Raw genomic sequence first — 11,170 nt, forward strand, 5'->3', positions numbered from 1 at the left:
CATTTGCAGTGGCCCTCAGTAAGGTGAGAAGAGGTTTCCCCAGGTAATGGAGTACGAGGTTTGTAGGGAGACATACACCTCCTATTTGATCAGCGGAGGCAGCTGGAAAGCGCACGTTAGTGCTTGGTGGGCGTTGTTCTGGCCAGGATCGCTACTCGTATGGAAGGATTTGCTTTTTGTTTCCCCGCTGTCACCTGAGCTGGTGAAATACATTTGTCTCTCCAGCCCCTGCTTCCCTTCCTGCATTGGTGAGAGTTACGTACCAAATGGAAGTGCAGCCTGTCCTGTAACGGGATACAGCATCTCGTTAGGTGCCCAGCATCCCGGAGGGACTTGATTTATAAGCAGTGGTAAAACCCGAACTAAGCATAGGTTAAACAAATACTCTTCCTTCAGCAATGTCTCCCGGGTTATAAAGCGAGTTAGTGGGAGGGTGAGAATGGTCTCGGGGAATTCTGACTCCAGCGCCCTGCTCTTGCTGTGACACCTGAAACGTTTCGCTGCATTCCTGCAGCGCATTGCTGCTCCTGTGCCCTTCCTCCTCGGTGTCAGAGGGGTTAACGGGTCTGGCTTCTTGTCTGTTAGCACCATCCTGCCCCACCTCGGCAAACTATTTTTAATTTGTCTCCAAGAGCTGGGTGGTTAAACGAAGAGCAAGGCTGTCTTTACAGAGAGGCCAACGGGGAGTGAGAAGTGGGTTTAGGGCAGTCGTACTCCCCGCTGCTCTGTACCCCGCTTCCAGGAGCCCCCAGCACAGGGGATGCACCCTGGGCTTGTGCTGTTGCTTTTTAATGTCACTTGTGCTTGTGGCCTGCACAACAGGAATGGCAAAGAATTTCACTCTTCCCTCTGGCTTTTTCCTCATCTCCTACTTAGGCTGTGATTTTTCTTCCAAGTCTGTTTCTTTTCTGTGATACCGGTTTCAATTGCGTGGATGCTCCGGATTTGGCTTTGAGGCTGTGAAGGTGGTGAAGCAGGTGTGAAGCTGTTCCCCTGGCGTGAAGGTGTTTTGGAATTGGCATCTGCCAGTCAAAAACCTTGCGGCGCCAGAGGTGGCGGTCGTGCCATCACCCTGGCCTTGCCTTCCTGCTGCCAGATCCCACCAGGGGTAGGAGTGCTCTGGAAATCCCTTGAAATGGTGAGAAGGTGCCTGGGGGGAGATGAGGCACAGGCTGGTGCAGCTGGCAAAGATTGGGGCAGGCCATCCCCTTAGGTGAAAAATGTAGCCTTAAATGGGTTTTGTTGATGCATAGAAGACCTGTGGAAGTGAAAATTTCAGATAAAGAAGGGGAGCGAGGATGAAGCCGTGCTGCTCTCCGATATTGATAAAATACTCCCGGGTGTAGCTCTGAGTTTGTCTCACACGCAGCGCACCCCAAGCCCCAGTGATGTGGTGACTGCAGCAGCTTGAGCGAAGCTTTCTGAATAAATTAGCCTCGCTGTCCTGTGGTATTCCGAGTCTGAGTAAACAGATGAGACTTGCTCCATGCCTTAAAATCAGCAAGTTTGGGCTTTATTAGCCCTGGAGGGGCAGTAAATTCCAGAAGTGAGCTGGAGGAGCAGGAGGAGGAGGTGGCAGGTGAGGAGGCGTAGTGCGAGATAAGGATGTGCTCGAGGATGTCCGTGCTGCTCACTGAAGTCCAGGAAGGCAATTTGAAATTGAATCTACGATGCACTGGGGAGCTATTGCGGGTGGCTTAAGATGGGGTGAAGATTTGGGAAATCTGCACAAGCAAAGGCAAGAAAAAGGCAGTGTGAAAGGGGAATGGGGGAGAAGCGTGGTGGTGAGCAGCAGCATATTTAGATGGGGAGAGGTGTGTTGGAGCAAAGAGAGTTAACGTGGGAGCTGAGCCCGTACGGGAGAAACCACGGTATGTGCCGTTTCCAGTAAGCGTACAGAACCCTGGGTCCTCACATCAAAAAGCTCTTTAATTTCTATTAAAATTCGGTCTCTTTGTTTTAACCGCTAACCGTGGGAATTAGGTGTCTAACTAGAATCTGGGCTAAACGTTGCCTTTCTGGATCACAGTCCTGGGGCGATTCTCTAAGGCATTGCTGTGTGCCTCCTCCTAGGCCACGGGTTGCACGTGGCCTCTGTTTTCTTGCAAGGCAAGCTTGTTTTGCGAATAAGCAGCGTGTTTGTTGGCGGGTGTGGGTGGTGTCAGGAGGGGAAGCGAGCCTGCTGGGGGTCTTCCCAAAGAGATCCCAGTGTTTGCTGAAGATGCTAATTATTGCTTCCAGCCCATCGTTATTTGTCTCCTGCCTATAGCACGCTGATCAAAGGTGCTGATAACACTTGCGGTGGGTAAAAAGCTTGTAAGAAAAAAAAAAAAAAAAGGCAGGATTGTTGAATTTCAGGAGTGCTGCTGTCTGCTGTTTTACTTTTTGGCTGGCATTTTTTAGAGGAATTTTTGGAGGAATTTTTGAGCCTGGAGGTGGCGAAGGAAGGAAATGCTTTGTTTTCAGTGTTGTTTTTTAATGCCCCATATGGCCGTTTTATTAACTGGAAAACCTCCAACTGTGAATGAGATGAAGTTACACAGCCCCAGCCCGTTTCCATCCGTGTGGCTGGGAGTACTTGTGCCTCCGAACCTGAGCCGTACCTCCCCCATCTAGGGTTATGGTGAAAACCAAAAGCTGCGTGTGCCCTGTTTAGCTGACCCAGGGAGAACATTGCTGCTTCTTATTCTGGGCATGCTGGCATTCTCAAACAAGATGCAGACATTGAATAAATGACCTGTCAGCAGCTCACAGAAAAGCACCTCTGTTTGAGTTGAGGTTTGGGAACAACAGGTACAGCAAAAACCCCAAGTTTGTTCTTCTTTAACAGTTTGCCCTGAGCTTATCCAGCACGGCGTTGGATGCCTGCACGTTCACATCCTTCCCTGCTTATGCAAGCGGGGTTTTCTACCTTACTGTGAAATAACACACTGCAAACCAAACTGCGGGGCGTGATCTGCACTTTGCATTATCCAGGCCCTTCCCGAGCATTTCTTTGCATTGTCTGCCAGATTTCTGTCCCGTCTCCTGTGCTGAGATAAAGAAATGACTTGCCCCGTGTAGCATGTCAGTTGGTAAATGAGACTGAGAATTTAAAAATAGCTTTTAATAATCTTTCTATCATCTTCTGCATGAATGTATAGGCTTAAGTTACTACCTTAGTTTTCTGGTGAGGAGGCTTAGCTATGCAGCATTGGCCTCATCTGCCTTTACATGGGTTATTTTCGATGTGTGCGATGGAAGCAAAAGAAGGGTAAGGACCTCTGTCTTTGTTATGAAAGTGTACCTCGGTTCTTCAGCAATATCCTGGTGACTTCTCTGAGAAGGATGCAATGGGGAGTGGGGCAGAACGGGTTTTGTTTAAGCGCATCCCTCTGGGTGTAAGGTTTTGCTTCGTTTCTGTGCTCAGAGCTGACGATGGGATTTAACGTTTAGGAGTGGAGCGCTCCCATTTCACACCCCAGGAGTTGTGTGTCTGGGCATCTTCCTCGCAACCTTCAGTGCCCAGCCCAAGCTGCTGCAGGGTAGAGCCCGTGCTAGCGCCGTCACGAGTTACGGCTAACAGACGATTCGTTGTTTTTCCTGCTGGCACCTCTCTGGAGCAGTGTCGGGTAGCCCAGACCTGCTCCCTGCTTGCTAACGGTGATGTTCAGACCAAACCAGCTGGTAGAAGCTGCTGAGTGGGTATGCAGAGCTCGCTGCGCTTGCTAGCAGTGACCCGGGGCTGTTGCTCCCTTTTCTGGGAGATGGCTCTGGCCGGGGGACAGCCTGCCACAGCCAGACAAATAAACGAGCTGGACTCCGATTACAGCAGGTGCTTGGAAAACCAGCAGCGTCCTCAGGGCAGCAGCGAGGGGCTGCTGCCAGCTGGGCCAGGAGCTCAGGGAACCTTTTGCTACCCCGAAGCCGCAGGAGCAGAGTCACGGCCGCGACCTGCTGTGCCACCCCCCGTGCCACCCTCCTGGGGACAGCGAGCGTGCTTGGCAGGCATCGCCGGCGTGACGCTGCCTTGCTGCTGGAAGGTAGGGCAGCGCTCACAGAGCGGCCACGGACCAATTTTGCAAGGCTTGCACCTTCTGTTCTTCCTACCCTCTGGCCCTGGCTGTCTGCAGGAGGGTGCTGGGAGAGGAGAAGGGCCAGGAGTGCCCGTCGAGGCTTATTGCGCCGACCCAGTTAGATGCATATTAGTCACAGCTTCCCTGTGTAGTACAAAGTGACCCCGGTTGCCTGAAGGCTTGTCTTTTCTGCTGGTCACAGACATGATTTGGTAGGAGGCTGCCTGGCTCGTAACCCCGTTGCTGCTGCCAGGTATCTGCACTGCGCTGGGCCGTGTCGCCACGTGGGAATGTGTATCCTTCGTCAGCCGCTGCCGTTCACAACTGTTGTGTTACGGCTGGAAAAAAGGGAGGTTTGAAGGTGACGCTTAAATTGTCATCCAGTAGGCTCTTCGGTGCAGCAGGGCGGTGAGCTTCTTCCTGTAGTTTCCTCTCTTTTGGGGGGGGAGAGCCCGAGTCTAACCCCAAGGGTCTGCCCCGAGGACTAGTACAGCCGAGTCCTCTCTGACAGAGATTTTGTCCTGAACCGAGCACGTAGAAAACAGCTTCGTATTATGGTTTAGCAAATTTGTGGTTCTTGTGTCTAGTTCTTCTCTCCCTTGAAGAGACTTTTGGGGTTTAATTAAAGTTGCAGCCGAAGCTGAAGTCCCCAGGGTCCCGGTGTTCTCAGCGGCGCAGGGAGGTGCAGGCTGCTCTCCAGGAACTGCTGCGGCGCCTAAGGACGCCGTCACCTGCCCGGCTCCGGCCTTGTTGAAGGGAGGCGGTCAGAGTATCCCCCTCACACACACTTCGGATGCAGATTGCACGGGATTACTGCTGGCTAACAGCCAAATCCCAGGCAGCAGGGGCTGTTTAATCACACTCCTGTCTCCGCTGGATTAACGTAATTAATGTAAGCCCTTTTGGATGGGCGAGCTGTTATTTGTCTAGCGCAGCTCTCCGTTTGTGCAGCGTTCTGCCTACAGCCGTGATGCTCTGAAAATGATGACGAAGATCTAATCCCCCTTGCATACAACTGGAGACCAAGTAAATCTCCATTTACAGACAACTGGTTTGCTGCTGCCTTCGGGGGGAGTTATAGGCTACTTTAAAAAAAAAAAAAAAAGCCTGAGGTTAGGTCAGAATGATCATTTGTTAAATTACTTCAAGGGAAATTAAAATGGGATTTTTTTTTTTAATGTCATCCCTCTAGGGAGCAAAGAAAGTTATTAATAAATTGAAGGTTCATCAGTACCTCATGGTTCTGGCCCAGTTCAGGGGTGACACAGAGATTAATGTGCAGTGGAGATATTAGTGAGTGTCCTTGCACGCCCAGTCACGTGGGGCAGGAGCTGCGCCTTTATCTTCTGCCCTTTGGGATATCTGGAATTGTGGAGAGGAGGAGAAGCGTGGTTCCCAGGGCTGTGACATCCTACGGGCACTAAGTCAGAAGCTGAGTTCCTCCCTTCTGTTTTTTTTTTGCATTTCTCATGCAGCTGGACGTGATCTAACCCCAAACGGGATACACGGGCTCCCTCTTCTCTTTACTGTTTCAGGGTTTTGTAGCTGCAAATTGGACAGAGTTTAAAAATGGAAGAAAAAAACCTTGCAAAAATTAATTTAACAAGACTAAGTCAAATCAAACATTGATTTCTGAATAGTGGGTTGCCTTTAATACGTCTTTTGTACAGCAGAAGTACTGGCAACATTTCTTGACAAAAGCTATCTTCTGCTTTCATTTTTTCAAGTTTTAATTGTAACCTTTTGTGTCGAACAAAATCACAAATAGGATCATTTCACGAGGAGTAAAATCAACCTTCAGTTCTGTTGGTTTTTTTTTTTTCTTCTCGATCTTGGCTGTACCCATCTGTGCAGAAGGCAGAGGCTTTCTGGAGCGTTCTCTGAAAAACAAACGCTTGTGTCCAAGCTTGAAAATTAGCATGAAAGTGACATTTAATATTTGGCCGACAGCTTAAAAAAGTCTGTTATTTGCAGCGAGGTTAAAAGCAACCTCGCTCGGGCAGCTCTGTCCCCCGGGGTCGCCGCTGCCCCCGGTCCTCCCAGCCCAGCCGCTGCTGCCCGTGGGAACTGGCAGTGCTCCCGCGGGGAGCTGGGCAGCGTGTCCCGGGCTGCCCTCCTCCCATCCCGCAGCCTCCACGGGCCCTTCCAAGGAGAAAAAACCCTATCCAGGGCGGCGTAAGATGAAAACGTGATCTTGATCAACTAACAGGTAGTAGGCGGCTGTACGTTGCCGCTGATTTGTAGTCTGTGCCGGTAACGTGCGCTCATCGCCCGCTCTGTGCGTGTTTTCCTCTCGTTTTTCACCCCGGAACCACATATTAGGGTTTTGGATGCTGTGCAAGTCCCAAGTGCCCTGTGAGGGACCACAGTTTGGGATGAATAAGAGACCGGGAGCATCAGCACAGCTGGAGGAGATCTCCGTGTGTAAGGACGGGCTGTCTGTCTGTTCAGTTGCGAGAAGCCCGGTGTTTAAGATTCACGTGCAGCATCATTTGCAAAAGACTAAATATCTTGGCATGGCACGTTTTACACAACAGAAATGCTTCTGACTTTCCAGCCTTTGGTATCTGTAGCTCGCTTGAAAGAATTGCTGACGTCTGCCCCAATGCCGATACCTTCCCAGCCGTGTGAACCCGAAGACTGAAGCTGAGGCTAAATGCGAGCGGTATTTCCAGCACGCAGGGAGATCCTGGCTTTTAACCCCCTGGCTTTTTATTTATTTTCCTCCTGTGCTTGTTGTTTGAATTACAAAGCCAACCTAATTCCAGGGCCTCTAAATGGCATATGATTTCTGCGTGATGCTGGCAAATCTCCTCGGGGCTGTTTCTACCAGCTGATGCCGTGAACTGAACAGGGGTAGGTCAGGAAAGCAGGGCGCTCCTGCTCTTTCCTTGCTGTGCTCTCTTTACCTGTTGTGTGAAGCCAGGTCAGAGGCACCTCTACGAGTTCCTTCGCTGCTTTATTCTCCGGTCAGCCCTTCTGAATTTTTACACTTATTTCTGCTGCACCTCTTACTGGGGGCTGTATATGGGGGAATTTGGGCCCCTGACCTCTTGGGATTAAGTGGAGGCACAGCCTCAGCCCAGGTGATAGCTTTGGACTGCTCTGATGCCAGCCTGTTATGGAGCTGATCCTGGGACCACCTGTATGGCCTGGATCTGCCATAATGAGCTTGAATCGTATCTTCAGGGGTTTATTAAATGTTCTGCTGGTTGCCCTTTTGTTTTCCTGCAGATCTGCAGCAGAGGTGCAGCTGTTGGGACCCAGCTCTGAACACTGGACGTAAGGTGGCAATGATGACTTCTCCAGGAGATGAGAGGGTGCTTACACCATTCACTGCTGTTCTGTTTCTTCCATTACTCTCACCCCTAGGCACAGTTTGAATCTTTGGGTTCTTTCTGATTACTAAAGTACCTTTTTACACAGTGATTCACCTTAGTAAGCTCCTAAGGGCTTGGAAGACTTCCTGGAAGTCTCCTGCAAACGCATGTTGCAAGTGTCACAAATGGAAGAGCAGTGACTGATTTATTTGTAGGTATTAAACATCATGTGCTAGAGCAGAAGTTTGGGATTTGGTGCTAACCGCGATGGAGCAGCTCACCCCAGAGCCCTTTGCATGCTCTGGAAGACAGGCTAGAAGAGCTCGGTGGGGTTTGGTCCCGGTGCTGTAGGTGTCATTCCTCCAGAGCTGCGCAAGGAATTGCCGCTGCCATTCCATCCCTTCCCACCCGCTTAGTTCAGTGTCAAAAGTAAGATCTCAGAAAATGAAAATAATTTCCTCTTGGTCCAGCTATTAATGTTACATGCTTCAGGAGAGCTCTTCAAAGAGGACGACGGCCTTCATCCATGTGGAATAAGTGCTGAATAATGGAGAACTTTCCTGTTTCCACAAAAAGGAAGTGGCTTTTTAAATGAACTGGAGATGTTTCTGACGTGAAGGAGGAAAACAAACTGCATTAGGAAACGGTGGGCAGAGTTTGCATGGAGACAGAGCAGTGGCTTCCACCGTCTGGCAGGCGCTGCTGTGTGCAGAGCTGCTTGTGAACACGTGAAGCTGCACCTGCCTGACTCACCTGCTGTCACCAGAGGTACCTGGGGACCTTTGGACGTGTGGTCCCTTTGCAACGTGTTCAGCCTTTCTCCTTTCCAGCCCAGAGACCTGCCTGGGTTCTGTATAACCAACCACCAGCCCAGGTTTCTCTCTTTCCTTGAATTGATTCACATCACGTGCTTCCCTGTGATGCATTTCAGCCATTCGTTTATGGAAAGAAACGTATCTTGGACAATATATATACATAGCCTGTCCTCTGTCTACCCATCTTTAACTTCTTGCTTTGAGGAAGCATCATTTCCCTGCTTCTTGTTCCCCCAGTGATCTCTTTCCTCACCCCGGTCTCGTTCCACAGCTCGTTTTTAAGCTAGCACCGTGTCTGTTTTGTGGGTGTGTGCGTGAGCTCTGCCACCTTGTTGAAGGTCGGGTGCTTAAAGCCCGAGCTGCTTGGGAAGACTTTGCCAGATTTGTTTCCTGCCTGATGTGTCACCAGCTAAATAATAAGAGAGAGATCCTTTTGTGCCTCTGTATCTCACCCGTGAGGGATGATCCAGGGGGGACGTGTCGTTTGAAATATTAGGTGGGATTGGTAATTTTAGTATGACTACACAGAGCAACCAAAAACCACTGAGAAAGGCTGGAAATGAAAGCTCCCACCCATCCCCTTTGAAGCCAGGTTACTGACTCTAAGACAGGTTTGATTTGGGATCCCCCTATTCAAAGTTTGTGGTAACAGTTGTTCTTAAGCCTCTTCTCTCTGTATTGCAGCTGCTTTTTTTTTTTTTTTAATGCTGTGTTTTGGATGGTGGGACTTGCCTTTAATCTGGGAACAACAAACAAAAAATGCAGTCGCGTTGCTTGTGTGTGGCTTTTTGTAGTATTTGCATGCTCATGGCAGCGTGACAAGAGAACAAACAGTTTCATTAGTGCGTGGTTACGCTGGAAGAGGTCAGAGAGAATACAGCAGGCTTCCCTGAAAGGACTCGAGTCGGAGGTATAAAAACAGGTCCTCATCGCATGAGAGGAGAAGGAGCTGGCGTCTGGGCCTTGGACAAACAGAAGCTATTGCAATTTGGCTTCCTGACAGCAGCTGCTACATCTTGGCAATGCTTGAGGAGTAAGTAGCGGACACCTCGGTGTTTGAGGGGCCACGGCTCGGTGTATTGTCGTGCCTGGCACTGCGGGATCCGTGGCTCCCAGCACGGAGGGCTGCTGAGGAGCTGGGTCTGGGAGGGACTGGGAGGTGTGGAGTGGAGCAGGCAGGCCTTTTTGAGGGATGGGATGTCAGGGCTTACAAGAGAACAGTATCCTGGATCCGTCCTGCCTGGACAGAGCCACATTTTGCTCCACTGGGAAGGTAAATAGGAGCTGTTCCTTTGACCCTGTTCGTTTGCATCAGCAGGAAAGCTGACTTTGGCTCGCTTCCCGCAAGTCACTGAACTACTTTGTGCATCTGTTTCTACAAGGTGCAAAGAGGAAAGGCAATAAATATTTATTATTCTATACCCCGAGTGCGGATTTTATTCCTTTTAATATTTTTTCACTGCTTCTGTGGAAGCTTTTGTGGCTTTGATGTGTCCCCAGCACGGGGAAAACTTAAGGACTTGCAGGAGGATTTGAAGAGGCCCGCTGCTACCCCAAGAAGCGTTGTTCAACAAATGTTTCTAATGCTTGTCTCTTGGAAGACTTGCCTTTGCCTTTCCGCTTTGCTTGTAATTACAGCAGTCGAAGCAAGCTCTCCGGCAGCACATCAGACGCCGATCTGCCATGTATCAGTGCACGGCTGCGTGAAGTGCCTGGAAGAGGATTTCAAGATGGGATCGCTGCACAGTGCTGCATGTTCAGCCGTGGCCCCTGCGTGCCCCACTGCGAGGTGCCCTGATCGTGCTCCTGAAAATCCCTGCTCTCGGAGCACTTTGGGGTAGGGGGAAGCAGGTTTTATTACTTGAATAATGAGTCCCTTAAAAAATTCCCAGCACGTTAGTAGCATCAGCATTCTCACGAGGGAAAACCAAGAGAAGTCAGATTTTTTATGCAGTATTGACCTTCTGCCGTTGTTTCTCCTGGAGTTAAAGTGCAGTTCCTTTCCATCATGTAAAAAAAAACAAGAAACTGAATTAAAAAGCTTGCAATTAAGAGGCAAATGCAGAAAACATAGAGCTACCCTTCATACTTACCTACCAGGGTGATATATTAGTTTGGATCCAGACCTCTGCTCTTGGGTCAGAGGCTTACTCTTCTCTTCCTTACTCTAAAATAGAAAAGGCGGTTTCTTTTCTAAGAGCCCATAGGAGCTGCTGTACACTGGTATTTTGTAAAGGAGGCTTGGATTCATGGCCCGCCTTGATTTTTGCCAGTGGACAGCATCAACATCAGAGAAGTAATTGAATGGTGGTTTGTTGGTTTGTTTGTTTTTTGTTTTTTTTTTTCCCCTTGAAATTGGGAGGAGTTTCTCCGTCCTTCTGTGGTGCTGCTGAGTTTCCCTCCCCTTCACACACGTGCTCGTGCTGTTTGCCCTGGCAGTAATTCAGCAGCTTCTGTGCAACGTTAAACAGAGGAACAGCTTTGGGGGCCCCTCTTGCCTACACCCTGTCTTCCGTAGTGACCGGTAGCAAATGCCCCAGTGTGGAAGAAACCACCCAAGTGTCGTCTTCTGGGCATTTACGACCAACGTCTACCTACTGGGTGGTTTGGAGGCTGCATCTGGACTGCTGCTGTGCTGAATTAGCCTGTACATCCCAAATTTATCTAACCTGATTTGAAGCTGATTTATATGTTAGGCCTTGCAATATCTTGCAGCAGCAAGTTCCCTAAACTAAATTCTTTCTTTCAGATTGCTTTTAATGTTCTGCTTGGGTACCCATAAGCTCTGGCATTAAAAGAGAGAGTAGATGTTTTTTGCTAGCCTTTTCCATGCAATTCAGTTATCTGCTGTTTTCTTCTTAAATTCCCATGATAGTGGCTCTCTCCTCCTACATTCCATATTCCCATTCCGTATTTCTGATTTCCTTGTCTCACCTTGTCTACTTTCCTAGTTCTCTTCTCTTCTGTTGTTCTGAAGGTT

At 49.5% G+C, this 11,170-nt stretch overlaps 1 protein-coding gene across 1 annotated transcript in view; it reads left to right on the plus strand.

Annotated features, from left to right (window-relative positions):
• Window positions 1-11,170, plus strand: part of SLCO3A1 (solute carrier organic anion transporter family member 3A1) — a 130,036-nt gene that overhangs the window by 35,041 nt on the left and 83,825 nt on the right. The window lies entirely within an intron of this gene.

The sequence above is a fragment of the Cygnus atratus genome, chromosome 11, assembly GCF_013377495.2.
Source record: "Cygnus atratus isolate AKBS03 ecotype Queensland, Australia chromosome 11, CAtr_DNAZoo_HiC_assembly, whole genome shotgun sequence".
Classification (NCBI taxonomy): domain Eukaryota; kingdom Metazoa; phylum Chordata; class Aves; order Anseriformes; family Anatidae; genus Cygnus; species Cygnus atratus.